General features: G+C 35.0%; 1 long non-coding RNA gene across 1 annotated transcript; it reads right to left on the bottom strand.

The window, feature by feature from the left end:
• Positions 1-2,543: 2,543 nt before the first annotated feature.
• On the bottom strand, positions 2,544-13,158 carry LOC117020564 (uncharacterized). The gene is made up of 3 exons (XR_004422719.1): positions 13,047-13,158; positions 8,417-8,456; positions 2,544-2,654 (listed from the first exon to the last, which is right to left on the bottom strand). It is a non-coding gene; the product is annotated as an uncharacterized LOC117020564 (long non-coding RNA).
• Positions 13,159-14,039: the final 881 nt, after the last annotated feature.

The following is a 14,039-nucleotide window of genomic DNA, read 5'->3' as shown; positions in this document are numbered from 1 at the left end:
AAAAGCAGAAATGAGGAAGAATGGTAATTGGGGCTGTAGATCCATAAGACGACAGATGCTTTATTCATCCAGCTTGTATTTGGAATCCAGGGAAAGCCTGCTATAAATCTTATCATCATGCTTTTGGCCAGACAAGAAGCCAGACATAGAACCCTGTAGTTTCCTATGGTGCTGCCATTCTGCACCAGCCTGTCACCTAGTGGTCACAGCAATTAATGCAGCATGTTACTGGAGTGACCACATGATCCATATGCAGTCATGTGCCCCTTAAGTAAGGTTCTGAAAAGTGCTTGGTTAGGGGATTCTGTCCTTGTGTGAACATCACTTACATAATCCTAGATGGCATAGCCCACTACACACCTTGGCCATATTATATAGCCTATTGCACTTAGGCTACAAGCCTGTATATAATGTTACGCTACAAAACAACATGAGATTGGATCAAGCACAAGAGAAAATGATGCAATCAAAAGACATGACAAACAGAATATGTATGAGGCTACTGACAGCTAACATGGCATATTGTTTTACAGCAAACTTTCTTATACAAGTGGAAAGAGTATACTTTAAAATGCAAAGTACAGTGTAGTAAATACATAAACCAGTAACATAAATATTATCATTATCAAGAATTATGTACTATACATAACTGTATGTGCTATACTTTTATATGACTGGGTAGCGAGGTAGGTTTGTTTACACCAACATCACCACAAACACATAAGTGATACATTGCGCTACAACAATAGGACAGCTACAGCATCACTAGGTGATAGGATATATCAGCTCTTTTATAATATTATGGGACAACCATCTATATGTGATCCATCTTTGACCAAAGCATCGTTAAGCAGTGCATGACTTTATAGCCTCATTTTTTGTGTGTGCTTCAGAGAGGATACTTAACTGGGTCAAACCAAGGGGCTGGGGGTGGGGAGTAAATATTCCTGTTACAATGTGACAATAGCAAAAGAGTTACTCATAAAATTCTTAGAAATAGATGTTTACAATTATAGCACACACCTTTCTCATGCCAAGATTTTCAGTTAAGATTTTCCTAATTGTTTCTCTATCCATATTTACTTGGTCTGCTATACTTCTCACAGTCAGCTGATGATTTGGATGCACAATTCAACAAATTTTTGCAATGTTTTCATCAGTTCTGCTCGTTACTGGCCACCCTCTGACCTCTCTTCATCAGTGACCTTGGCATTCTCTTCCCTCAGAAAAATGTTTAATCCATTTGTACACTACCATTTTCTTCATGGCATTATCCCTATAAACTTGGACTAATGTGTCCCTGATTTCACTTCCACTCTTGCCAAGTTTAACAAGAAATTTAATGTTTGTTCATTGCTCTAATTCAAGCTCAGATATTCTCGCGATGGCACACAAAAACACGTAACAACAATAATGAACACCACTCAGCAAGACAGCACCACATGTCTACAGGAACACAACTGTGAGACATACCAAGGTAATGATATACCAAGGTTATGAAACCTTACTGAGCTGTTTGTACAGTGCTGCCAATGTAAGCACACGGTGGCAAGTTCACAAACTTAATTGTCAGACCTCGTATACTATAGAGATGATAGGCTCCACCATATAGAATGTTAGGAAGGACATGAACATGAGACCAGAGGGATGTCAGAATTACCACCCTGATCATGAATAGCCTTGTATTCATCACTGTGGACAAAAGAATTTCAACTTCCCTCAATAAAAATTGAAGATGACCTCAACTCAGCACCAAACTCAACCTTAGGACAAATGCCACCCATTCTAAAAATACCTTTCACTTGTACTTCTCCAGAACCCGAAAGTAGGGCCAGGTTACTTATTCTAAAAGAGTTTCCATTATATTTAGACACTTGCTGTCAAAAGAGGTTAATCTGGACCAGCACCATGGATTCTAAGGATAGACATGAATGATCTCCCAACTTTAGGTGTCTCCAGAAGTGGCAACTCTGGAGAGCAGCAAATCAGCAGGCAGACTCTGCAGCAATATGAAGCCCCAGCTATAAATGTGGAGCCTTTTACAAGCAAAGTCATCCATGGCAGATTTTACTCATGGCCCATTTATACCTTCACCTCTAATTTACATGCACTCAAAAGCTGTCAACAACCCAAAACTCCATGATGATGCTGGTCTCTGATTTAGAATTAATCAGTGCTACCCTCTGATGTATTGGGAGTTTTGATAGTTTTCATTTTTTGTTTGTTTTGGTTTTAAGCCAGAAAATATTTTTACTTTTGTTGACTGGAAATCATATATTAAGATGAGCCCACTGAAGGCTAATGCTCATAACAAATTGATCTTACATGTTTAGGTGCAAAGTTGTGGAAAGAGAGAAACACGTATGAAGAGGGCATCTCTTTTCCCCATGGCCTAAGCAGAAAGGGAAGGAAGCAAATCAACATTCACGGAACACTATTGTGCTCCAGGCATTTTGCCATCTTGTATGTTACTTAAACCTTCAGACTAACTTTTGAACTTGAGAAGATACTCTCAAGGTTCAGCGCCTTCCTCTACCACTTATCATCTGTGTCCATGAGCAAACTGCTGACCACCTCCAAGCCTCAGGGTACTTGAATGTCAAATGGAGGTGATATCTTGAAGGGAGCCATGAGGATTGAATGAGATAAGGAGCCTGCCACAGAATAATCACATAATCCACCATAATGCTATTAAACTGAAGCCAGGTATTAATTCCATTTTATGGATGATAAAAAATATCAGTTCTAAATTGTTTTAAACTCACTACAACTTAAAAAAAAAGAGGAACACTATTTCGAAAATCTACAATTAGACTCATATGGAAACCATAATAGCTATCATTCCATTGATTACTATAGAAAATAAATAAAATGGTAATATATTTCTAAAATCTCCTTTCAGGTGACCTAGGTTTGTCTGTCTGGGTTTTTTTTGTTTTTTTGTTTGTTTTGTTTTTGTTTTTGTTTTTACACATACTGGGTTTATAATGAGCTACTAGGAAAAAAAAATTTCCCTTTTCTCTACCTTTCCCCTGTTCCTGTCAGAAAGTTTTTGTTGGTTTTTTTAAAACTTTTATTTATTTTAAGTGTGTTTTTCCAGGACCCATCAGTTCCAAGTCAAGTAGTTGTTTCAATTTAGTTGCGGAGGGCGCAGCTAACAGTGGCCCATGTGGAGAGCGAACCGGCAAACTTGCTGTTAAGAGCACCACGCTCTAACTGACTGAGCTAGAAAGTTTTAAGATTCCTAAAATTTGAGGAAATAATTGCTAGTACAAAGAGAGCTAAAACTATCTTCAATTTCATTCATTCATGTAAGGATCCAATTATAAAAATGCACGGTTTCTTTAGGCAACACAGAAGTCCCAAGTATATTTCTGTGAGAAGCTTTGATACCATACCTTCATATCTCTTTTAAACTTACACAGAGTCCAAATTATTAAATTGTTAGTAAATTAACATAGATTAACCCTGGTCAGGAGACAGCAGTGAACTGCTTCCCTCATTTGCAATGGGGGGAAGAATTAACGAGACCCATTATGTGTAGAAGTCTGAACTGCAACAGCAGGTTTGCCTACACTGAAGGACAGTTTCCATAGAAATACTAGACATCTTGATAAAAATTTGTCAATCCCAAAAAATATATACTCATATGACATGGGAAGTTTAGTGATAACAAGTTATAGTCTACAGTTTTCACTAAATAAAATCTTTATTTTTCTAGAGTAATTTGTTCCTTCCAAACAAATAAAATGTGTATTTTTTAAACACAGAAAGTTCACTTTTTTATTAGTTTCATGTGTACAACATAGTGATTAGACATTTACATACCTCACAAAGTAATAACCCCAGCAAATCTACTACCCATCTGACACCGTACATAGGTATTGCATTACCAATGACTATATTCCCTAACTGTACTTTACATTCCATCACTATTTTTTTTAATTATAGTTGACATTCAGTATTATTTTAGTTTCAAGTGTACAGCATAGTGGTTAGGCATTTATATAATTTATGAAGTGATCCCCCCATAAGTCTAGTACTCATCTGACACTATACAGAGTTTTTACAATATGATTGACTATATTTCCCATAGTGTATTTCACATTCCCGTGACTATTTTTTAACTACCAATTTGTACTTCCTAATCCTTTCACCTTTCTCCCCCATCTCTCTAGATCCCTTCCCTTCTAGCACCCATCAGTTTTTCTCTGTATCCATGAGTCCATTTCTGTTTTGTTTGTTCATTTATTCTGTTCTTTAGATTCCACATATAAGTGAGATTATATGGTATTTGTCTTTCTCAGTCTGACTTATTTAACCTAGCATGATACACTCTAGGTCCATATTGTTGCAAATGGTAAGATTTCATTCTTTTTATGGCATAGTAATACTCCATTGTATATATGTACCACAATTTCTTTATCCAATCGTCTATTGATGGGCATTTCAGTTGTTTCCATATTTTGGCTATTGTGAATTGCAGTGCAGTAAACATAGGGTTGCATATATGTTTTCAAATTAGTGTTTTGAATTTCTTTGGATAAATACCCAGGGGTGGAATTACTGGGTCATAAGGTACTTTTAATTTTTTTGAGGAACATCCATACTGTTTTCCATAGTGGCTGCACCAATTTGCAATCCCACCAAAAGTACACAAGGGTCCCCTTTTCTCCACATCCTTGCCAATACTTGTTTGTTGATTTACTGATTATGGCCATTCTGACAGGTGTGAGGTGATATCTCATGGTGGTTTTTATTTGCATTTCTCTGACGATTCATGGTGTTGAGCTTCTTGTTATATATCTATTGGCCATTTGAATGTCCTCTTTGAAGAAATGTCTATTCAGGTCCTCTGCCCATTTTTTAATTGGATTGTTTGGGTTTTTTCGGTGTTCAGTTCTATGAGTTTTTTATAAATTTTGGATAGTATCCCCTTATCAGATGTATCATTGTCAAATATCTTCTCCCATTCAGTAGGATATCTTTTCATTTTGTTGATGGTTTCCTTTGCTGTGCAAAAATTTTTTAGTTTGATGTAGTCCCATTTGTTTTTATTTTTCTTTTGTTTCCCTTGCCCAAGGAGATATACCAGTAAAAATATTACTAAGGGTAATGTGTGAGAATTTACTACCTCTGTTTTCTTCTATTTTATGGTCTCGGGTCTTACATTTAAGTCTTTAATCCATTTTGAGTTTATTCTTGTATATGAAGTAAGAAGATGGCCCAGTTTCACTCTTTTGCATGTATCTGTCCAGTTTTCCCAGCACCATTTAGTGAATAGATTGTCTCTACCCCAATGTATAGTCTTGCTTCCTTTGTCATATATTAAATGACCATGTAGGAACGGATTTATTTCTGCACTCTCTATTCTGTTCCATTGATCTATGGGTCTGTTTTTATGCCAATACCATGCTGTTTTGATTATTATGGCCTTGTAACATAGTTTGATATTAGATAACACGTTACCTGTCCAGCTTTGTTCTTAAGATTGCCATGGCTATTTTGGGGTCTTTTATGGGTCCATATAAATTTTAGGATTATTTGCTCTAGTTCTGTGAAAAATACCATTGGTATTTTGATAAGAGTTGCATTGAATCTATAGATTGCTTTGGGTAGTATGGACATTTTAACTATGTTAATTCATCCTATCCATGAGTATGGTATATGCTTCCATTTATATGTATCTTCTTATATTTCTCTCATCAATGTCTTATAATTTTCTTAGTACAGGTCATTTACTTCTTTGGTTAAATTTATTCCTAAGTATTTTTGTGCGGGTGCAATGGTAAATGGGATTGTTTTCTTAATTTTGCTTTCTGATAGCTTGTTATTGGTGTAGAAAAATGCAACTGACTTCTGAATATTAATTTTGTATCCTGCTACTTTCCTAAATTCATATATCAGTTCTAACAGTTTTTTGGTGGAATCTTTGGGGTTCTCTCTATAAGTTCTTCTTATTCACTCTCCAGCATACCAATTAGCTCTCATCCTCAGACCCTTCCCATTGATGGTGGGCTTAAATGGCGGACTAATACCTGAACCAAAGCAAATTTTAGCAGCCTGTGAATAAGGAATTACATAGGTGATCTATTAGAAGGCAGCAGGGAAAGAACATGGGATTTGGAGTACTCGTAAGACAGACACACTTTCTAATCCTTGTGCTTAAGCAAGTTCCTCTCTGTGAATTCAGGTTTCCTTAGCTATATAATGAAACTAATATACATAGACATATAGATGCTTTGAGAATTCAATAATGTGTAAGTGCTTACCATGGTGTCTGATACATAGCAGGTACTGTGTCCAATGTATCCTATTACATCGGACCAAGTGGTGGTGGGTGTGTTTCTACCACAGGAGTTATAGCTTGCAAGTACTGTTGGCACTGTGTTGTTTTAAGAAGTTAAAAACTTTAGATTCTGGCTTAACTTTGACCATCTTTTCTTCGGGTAAAAGTCCTCCCCACCTTGCAGTTCCCATAAAAGACAGTTTTTCCTTGTCAATTCACTGATGTTATTCTCCTTGAAATGTGCTGTATGGGGTTTGCCTCTGCTGCCATCACTATAACTAAGCTTGACTACATGAGAGACAATAATGTGACCATAAAGCAATAGACTATTGGTATTTTTTTTTTCAAATAAACAGAAACTAACGCAAAAGACAATACAAATTTTAACAGATTAACTACCTTTTCTCCAATTTCTCTATCCCTCAAAATACTTTTGGAACTTTCTTCCTAAAACTCTCTTAAGAGACAATTCTTAAATCTCTCTTTCACATAATCTCATTATTTTATAGCCTCATCTTATACGTTAAAACTGAGACCTAGTTTAAGTGCTTTCCTTTCTATGTAATGATGTCACTACATTCCATCATTATATATCTTGCTGTTGGTTTATATTTGAGATTGGGGGTGGGGGTGGTGATCAATCTCATTCTGTATATTGAGTTTGTTGTTGGATTTTTGTTCTTTGATGCTTGTTTGTCTGTAGAGAAACAAAAAGGGGTCTCTTGATGGAGATTGGATTCCCCTCACCAACTGATGTAACTGGTTCTGATGGAATTTTTGAAAATAGAAGGAAACAAATTTTAGTATTCTGATTTATTAGCATTATAATTAATGATTTATATGTTTGCAATTTTTATTCCTGAAGAACTCAATTAGAAATATAACCTAAACATAACTGCATTTTTGTCTTTAAATTACTGGTAGGGAAAACCAGTATAAATATGCCCTATTAAAAGAATAGTTAAAAATGAAAATTCACCTACCCCTCTACAAAAGGATTAATCATAGCTTCTCTACAAACCAGCAAACTCTCATGTGCCATCTTAAATATGGTTGGATTTACATAAAACATTAATAATACATCCGTTGGCAAAATAAGGTGTTGATGTATTAATGGGCAGGTTTTCACGATGCTGTAACACTTTTTAATATCAAGATTCCATTGACTGCTTTGTCTTCTCTATTATAACTGCAATTCGTTTCTAAGCCAGTATGTGTTTTATTAGTCAGAAAATACGAATGTATAAGTGGAAAAAAATCTGACCAAAAAGGATTATCAGGAAGGTCTGGCTCAACAGCACTGTAGCTTCACATAGTAGAACAGATTTGAACCTTAATCTTGTAATCTGCCTGAGTCATTCGATTTTGAGTTGCTTTGCATGCACTTTTAGATGATTTCTGAAGGTCATTTTGTATCTTGTGCTTCTTGTGTAATTTTCCTGCCTGATTTACTATCTGCTCCACTTATGTTCACAACATTTGCAAAAATTGATTTATTTTTAACTCCCTGAAGTTGAAGAGATAAAACTATGACATATCTTCTTAAATTTTTCGGTGTATTTAAATTTTACATATCAGTCTCTTCTAGGCTTTTCACAGAGACAACATTACTTATATCTTTTATTTAATGTAGCTGTTTTTTCAGCTCCCCTATAGTGAGCAAATGAAATAAAATTGACAAAGAAAATTACATATAAGTTGTACACAGCAATTGACTTCACATATATACTTAGCATTGAAATGACTTTCAAGACTAAACAAAAATTATACAAAATTATATTCAAAAGTTTTAAGGTGCAAAGGTAACATAGAAGGTAAAAAAATAAAGGAAATTATGAAGAAGCACTATCATTAAGATTTGAATACTAGAAAAGGAAATAAATCTGAATTGTAATAGTGACTCTCACTGACCTTGGACAAATCACTTCATTCAATGGCCATCTATTAGTTTCCCTCTTTAAAATATTTATGCTAATACCCATGTGTCTGCATGTTACAAGAATTACCCAACTTATAAATTGTTAAACACTGAAGAAATTTAAACTCTGCTATGAAAATAATTGAGTGCATGCTATCATATAGACATGACATAAAACTATGAACATTTATCTATCTTATTTTACTTACATTTTGATCACTGTCTGAGGACATATGACAGTACAGCTTCCTGAAACAAAAAACAGGATATCCATTTTTGAAATTCCTTCCTAAAAATATTATTGTTCTCCCCCTGTGGAATACATTAATCATACATGACTTGCTCTCTAGAAAATATAAATAAAAAATATGTCCTCTTTCATAATTGTTAGAGAAATATTTATACTTCCATTGGACAGTAACTAAGAAACATTTCCTTAGAGGTACATTTTACTTATAAACTCCTTGAAGGCAGAAACCATGTTTATATAATTTCTGTATATTCCCAGAGCAACCAGGACAGGGCCCTGCATATAATCTGAGGCTCCATAAATATTTTTTAAGCTGTTCTCTGCTTAGAGCTGGGAATGGAAGATAAGTAAGTCAAGGTTCCTGCTCTCAAGGAATGACTCACACACTATTAAACTGTCTTAGATAACTGTTAACACAATGTGCTATAATAAAGGTATATACAATATACATGAGAGCACAGAAAAGGGAAAGATTGTCAAAAAATCTTTAAAGAAAAGGTGATATTTTAGTCTGAGGACATATAAGAACTCACCATACACAAAAAAAGTGAACAGGTAGAGGGAACAACACAAAGATGATACATATAAGGTTCAGTGAGTAGTCCAATGTGTAAATCACACAGCAGGTAGCAGGAAGTGGTGAAAGAAGAGAGAGGAAACTGGGGCCAGTTTGTAAGGGTTTTATACCAAAGAATTTGGATTTTGTCCTCTAGACACACTTGTCTCCAAAGTGGGGTGCACTCACCGAAGAGCATACCTATGCAAAATGATTCAGGGAAAAATCAGCACATCTACTTGTATCTATCTTTTCTCATCCTGTTTCATTTTGAGTGTTTGCTGAGTGCAGTATTATAGAGAGATAACAATGAGGTACATATAGATGATATTTTAACAGGAGAAAGGAGAAAGCTTTTTTCCAGCTTTATTGAAGTATTAATAACATGTCATGTAAGTTTAAGGTGCACATGATGATCTGATACACACGTATATTAAAAATAATTACCACACTAAAGTTAAACATCTCCATCCCCTCACACAATTACCTCTTTGTGTGAGTGTGTGTAGTGCTAATATTTAAGGTTTACTGTCTTAACAACTTTCAAGTATATAATAAAGTATTGTTAATTATAATCACCATGCTGTACATTAGATCCCCAGAACTCATTCATCTTATACCACATATCACATTTTCTTTATCCGTTTATCTTTTGGTGGACATGTAGGTTGTTGCCATATCTTGGCTATTGTGAATAATGCTGCAATTAACATGGGGGTCCAGAAATCTCTTCAAGATAGTGTTTTCATTTCCTTCAGATATACATTCAGAAGTGGGATTGCTGGGTCATACGGCAGTTCTATTTTTAATTTTTTGAGAAACCTCCATACTGGTTTCCAAAATAGCTGTACCAATTTGCATTCCCATCAACAGTGTACAAGGGTTCCCTTTTCTCCACATCCTCACCAACACTTGTTATTTCCTTGTTTTTTGATAATTGCTATTCTAACAAGTGTGAGGCGATATCTCATTGAGGCTTTGATTCACATTTCCCTGGTGATAAGTGATACTGAGCATCTTTTCATGTACCTTTTTGGCCTTTCATATGTTCTTTGAAAAAATGTCTACTCAAGTCTTTTGCCCATTTTTAAATCAGATTGTTTGGGTTTTTTGCTATTGAGTTGCATGGGTTCCTTATATATTTAGAATACAAACACTTCATCAGATAGATGGTTTGCAAATATTTTCTCCCATTCTGTAAGTTGATTGTTTCTTTTGCTGTGTATAAGCTCTTTAATTTGATGTAGCCCACTTATTTTTTGTTGCATGTACTTTGGGTATCATATCCAAAAAAATCATTGCCATGATCAATGTCAAGGAGCTTTTTCCCTGTTTTCTTTTAGGAAGTTTACAGTCTGTCTTACATTTAAGTCTTTAATCCACTTTAAGTTAATTTTTGTGAATGGTGTGACATAGGGATCCAGTTTCCTCTTCTAGTTCCCCAACACCATTTATTGAAGAGACTATCCTTGTCCCATTGAATATTCTTGGTGCCCTTGTCAAATATCAGCTGACCATATATGCATGGATTTACTTCTGGGGTCTCAATTTATTTCTTGGTTCTCAATTCTTAATGGGTTCCACTGGTCTATGTGTCTATTCTTAGGCCAGTACCACACTGTTTTGATTATTATAGCTTTGTAATAAAGTTTGAAATCAGGAATTGTGATGCTTGAAAAGAAAAAGTATTGCAAGGAGAATACATGAGTAAAGAGAAACCTCAGACTTGAAGAAAATTTTCCTATTAATCATATCTTTTTAAAATACTTTAAAACTCCTTATTTAATTACATGAGGTCATAGTTTTAATTGGGCTGATTTGTGTGATTTTTTTTTTAGTGTTTCTCCTTTGCATAAATCTATTTTCTGAGCAAATATTTTGACTAATACTCTCTATAAGTTACAAAGATATTATGAGAAAAAAATGAGTAGTGGAATTTAATTGACAGAACTCTATGAGGAAAAGGTCTCCAAACAGTGAAATGTTTCTTAAAGAAAACAGTTAATAAATCCTAAAGATTCAAAATCACAAAATGAGAGAGAATTTAGAAATTAACTTAAAGTAATCAACTCTCAGATGATTAACTGTCAAGTTGGCAAAAAACAAATTTAAACATTGAATAAAATACCTCAATAACCATTATATCTCAATAATCATTTTAATTGTGATTATAATTATTTTAGAGGAAAAGGTGGAATAAAGACAGGATTATTTTATAGTGTCACATTGTTCATCCAAAAATTCCTTTACCAGTTTTACTACTTCTAAATTTAGTGGTTCAAATATTCATCCCCTCCATTCAATTTTTTACTCCCTATATATATTTCTATCTATTTGAAATTCTCACCTTGGTAGTCTCCTCAAGACCAACATGATAAGGCACTGTGAAACATGTGAAGCACAGTGAAAGAGCCAAACCTACAGTCACAAAAAGGGGAACTACAACAGTTACACAGTCAAATACTAACTAACATAAGTTCAGATAGAATGTGATATATGTTTTAAAATATAGGTATAGTGAACATCAAAAGGGAGTTCCTAAGATGGGTAAGCTCATTTTGGAAAACAAACTTAATAAAAATTATAATAGTTAATGTATATAGAGACTTACTGCCCATCATGTAGTGTGATTTACATGCATTATCTTATTTAATCCTTACAACAACTGTATGAGATTGTTTCTATTATTATCTTCATGTTACAGAGGAGGAAAACAGCTAGAATCTTTTGAACTAGGCACTCAGCTCAGAAGACATTCTTTTGCCATCCAAAGACAGGAGGATTTGAGGGGAGAAATAAACCCTGTCCAATCTGGGAGCCCAAGAGCACTTGAAATGTGGCTGGTTCTAATGAAGATATGTTGTAAGTGTAAAATACACACTAGGTTTCAAAGATTTAGTACCAAAAAAAGAATGTAACATATCTCATTAAGAGTTTTATATTGATTAGTTATTGAATTAATAAAATGTTTGCTATATTGGGTTAAATAATGTGTATTATAAAATTCAGTACACCTTCTGGGGGTTATTTTTGTTTTTTAAATTTTTTATGTGATACTAGAAAATGTTAAATTACATATGTGTCTTGCATTGTATTTCTATGGCACAATACTAGTTTAGAATGTTGGTAGAGGAAGGAATTGTCAACCAAAAAATAAATAACATCAACAACAATCTTCTATGGCTATGAGCAGTCAGGAAGTAAATGCCAGATATAAGGAAGAAAATGGTGTCATCATATACTTTTTTTTAAATCCTCTTGGGAAGACTATAAAATGAAACAAAAAACAAAAGTACCTCTTTTGAGAGGTACTTTTGGGCCTAGAATCAATGACAACGCAGTAGCAAGAAGTACACCAGCGCTCATCTTGCTTTCTAATATCATTCACTTTGAAGAAATGGCAGGAGCAGAGACTATACAGGACGAATATGGAACATCTTATTATACCATGAAGTAAGGTAGTGGTCAAAAAACACAACAGGGCCATGCAAAAGGGTCATAATTGCTAACTGAAAGAGCTCCTAATTACCAGAGCTAGAACAATTTGGACAAGAAAATAAGTAACATAGTGTTGGATTATAACCCAAAGTATAAAATAAGTAACCATGAGCCCATACCAATACTAATAAATAAATGAATAAATAAATAATAAATAAATAAATGGGGGAAAACAGACAAAACTCACATACAAAAGAATTCTGCCCCTCTAAGAGGGGGAGCATAACTCCCTATGCCTTAAGTAGAGGCTGCACATACTGACTTCCTTCCAAAGAGAAAAGTATGGATAGGGAGGGGGAAAAAGAGTAACTTTATGAGGGGGAAAACCTGACAAACACTATCTCGGCATGTGAGCAAGTTTAATGTGACCAGTGATAATCATTTGTGATCAAAGTATACGGACTGCACATTACCTTGCAGTTACATGAGAATGACACTATACCTCTGTGGTTTTCTTCCCAAAAAACCATAACGCCAGCCTTATTATAAGAAAAACATCAAGCAAACCCAAATTGAGACTTTCTATAAAACTTACCAGTACTTTACAAAATGGTCAAGGTCAGCAAAAATAAGGGATGTCTGAGAAACTGTCACAGTCGAGAGTAGCCTAAGGAGACACAACGACTAAATGTAATGTGGTGTCCTGGATAGGATCCTAGGACAGAAAAAAAAAAAAAAAAGTGAAAACTAAAAAAACTGAATAAAGTATGAACTTCAGTTAATAAAAATTTATCAATAGGCTAATTAGGTGTGACCCATGTATCATACTAATGTAAGATCTTAACCTCTGGTCAGACTAGGCAAAGGGTATGGAGAACTCTACACTATCTCTGTAACTTTTCTGTAAACCTAAAACTTCTAAAATAAAAAGTATATTTTTTTAAGAAAAGGACCACCTCTGGTTTGAAATCTTTCGAATCTGTTGGAATCTTTATTCCCTGGTCCAAGTCCTCTATAACCTACCTATTCAAAGTGTGGTCATCTGTGAGTTTCTTGGTGACAGCAGCTCTGAGCTGTCACCCGGCTGATGACGCATGAGCGCAATACATTACTAGAGTGAGAGCTTTTTTTTCTTTTTAAGGAGGGCACAGCTCACCGTGGCCCATGCGGGGATTGAATCCGCAACCTTGGTGTTATCAGCACCATGCTCTAACCAACTGAGCTACCCAGCTGCCCCTACCCTGAGTTTCTTAGCAATTCAGAATCACAGGTCCACCCCAGATGTATCAGTCAGAGTTTCCAGACAACCAGAACTAACAGGACGTGGGTGTGTAAAAATTATTATAAGGAAGTAGCTCATGTAATTATGAAGGCTGGCAAGTCCAAATCTGCAATGTGGGCAAGCAGCCTGGAAACTCCGGAAAGCCCGTGGTGCAGATGCAGTCTGAAAGCAGTCTTGTAGAGAATACCCCCTTGCTCAGGGAGTTGGCCTTTTAGTTCTATTCGAGACTTTGATTGAATAAAATCTACCCACATTATGGAAAGCAAACTGTTTTACCCAGAATTCACAAATTGAAATGGTAAAACA

The sequence above is a fragment of the Rhinolophus ferrumequinum genome, chromosome 3, assembly GCF_004115265.2.
Source record: "Rhinolophus ferrumequinum isolate MPI-CBG mRhiFer1 chromosome 3, mRhiFer1_v1.p, whole genome shotgun sequence".
NCBI lineage: Eukaryota > Metazoa > Chordata > Mammalia > Chiroptera > Rhinolophidae > Rhinolophus > Rhinolophus ferrumequinum.
The sequence above is the reverse complement of the archived record's forward strand: the minus strand, read 5'-3'. Positions and strand labels throughout refer to the sequence as shown.